Source organism: Felis catus, chromosome B4, assembly GCF_018350175.1.
Source record: "Felis catus isolate Fca126 chromosome B4, F.catus_Fca126_mat1.0, whole genome shotgun sequence".
Lineage (NCBI taxonomy): Eukaryota > Metazoa > Chordata > Mammalia > Carnivora > Felidae > Felis > Felis catus.
Genome location: NC_058374.1, coordinates 20,684,984 through 20,687,070, shown reverse-complemented (window position 1 = coordinate 20,687,070; position 2,087 = coordinate 20,684,984).

Sequence of the window (2,087 nt, the reverse complement as noted above, 5' to 3'; positions counted from 1 at the left end):
AAACAAGCCAGGTGTGTAAGGGTCCCCGGGGCGGTGTCTCCTGAAGTATTACATGAGTTTAAACTCAGTCAAGCCCATCTTCGGTCACCGCCATTTAAACAGAATCCTAAGTCTCGCAAAATGAAATTGACCAAGATGGGAGTGGCAGTGAGGGAGTCTTTCTCTTACTCGGTAGGTCTCGAGTTATAAAGGAAATGAACAGTCGGTTAGGTTTTGTTTTCCACCATTACTTAAAAAAAATTTTTTTGGGGGCGCGCCTGGGTGGCGCAGTCGGTTGAGCGTCCAACTTCAGCCAGGTCACGATCTCGCGGTCCGTGAGTTCGAGCCCCGCGTCGGGCTCTGGGCTGATGGCTCGGAGCCTGGAGCCTGTTTCCGATTCTGTGTCTCCCTCTCTCTCTGCCCCTCCCCTGTTCATGCTCTGTCTCTCTCTGTCCCAAAAATAAATAAACGTTGAAAAAAAAATTTTTTTACATAGAATAAAAAAAAAAGTTTTTTTAATTGGAAAATTTGAGATAGTATTGAATTGTTTATTCCAAATTATCTCAGTTCCAATCTGTTTCAGGAAGGAAGATGTTACTGCAAACCAAGAGTAGATGTCTCTAGATATCAGCGGCTTGTCTCCCTAAGAGGCTTGGCTTAAGAAATTCCTATCGGAGGGGTGCCTGCGACCGACTTCGGCTCAGGTCATGATCTCACCGTTTGTGAGTTTGAGCCTCGCATCGGGCTCTGCGCTGAGACAGCCAGGAACCAACTTGAGATTCTCTCTCTCCCTCTCTCTCTCCGCCCCTCCCCTGCCCACTCTCTCTTTCTCTCAAAATAAATAAACTTAAAAAATAAAAAAAATAAAAAATAAAAAGGAAATGCCTACTGGAAATCTCTTGGGCTAAGAGGAGATCTATCCTGTTATGTTAAAACTGGCATTGAAGAATTAGATGTGGACATCTTTGCCTGGGGTGGTCTAACCAGGAGGGGGCAGGGCAGATTCTGGCCGAAGGTGGGACAGGAAGGCAGGCAGTGGGAGGTACCGGTGACAGTGAACCCAAACTGGTTTTGGTCCTCAAACTGTTGGCCCCCCCCCCCCCACCTCCTCAGCACCCAAGAAACCTGCTCATTTCCAGCAAGCTCCAGGGGGCCTGGGGACGTGCCACCCTCCCTAAGAGCAAAGCCTGTGGGCGGGCAAGGGCAGGGCCACGGGCCACACCCCTGCCGAGGCGCGTGTCTCTAAGCCTGTTTGGTATCATTTTCCTGGTCTTGGGCTGCACATTGATTCCAAAAGTGAAACCCAAAACTGAGCTGCAGTAAGTTCTGATGGAGCAGTAAATGAAGGTCAGAAATCAAAAGAAGGAAACTTCCAAGAACCTAGGAAGTGGCAAAGCAGCAGGGCAGGGGAGGGCGGGGGCGGGCCGGCCCATGCTCCATGAGGTGGTCGCACCCACCACAGAGCTTGAGGCCAGCCAAGGGACACTCAGTCCTGCAGCAAAATCCAAGACTGAGCGTTTGGGTCTGTGATGACAACACCAAAGCTTCACATCGGAAAGAGCGACAAGGCCCCCTGATTTGCAGCTGGGAGGACAGGCTGGCTCTCCAGCACCATGCCAGTTCTCGGGCCCGCCAAGTCCCACGGACAGGAATGTCCCTCCACAAGGCTCCAACCATGAGCCCCGAAGGAGGCGGGAGTTCCCAAGAGAGGCCGGGAAGGGGCAGGACAGCAGCCTGATGGCCAGTGGCACCCATAAGGGGGGCAGGGTCAGCAGGACCAGACTGCTGGAGTCCTCAGTCCTGGCTGCACGCTGGGCTGGCCCGGACGTCTGCAGCCGCCCCAAGGGCTCCGATTTTCCCGGTCCCGGCTCCAGAGAGCATGCTCAGGGTCCTAATCCTCAGGCGATCCCGCGGCTCCCGCAGGAGGAGAGCCACTGCATTTTGCAAAGCGGATGTACACCTTATTTTGGTCAAGAGTCCTCTGTACTGAACAGTCAGTCGAGCTGCAGAACACACCTGTCCGTGCTTGCTCTGGGAGAGACCAGGAGAGCCAGATAGTTGCGAGGGGAGCGGCAGCGATGCCAAAAATGTAGAATCTCCTAATTAAT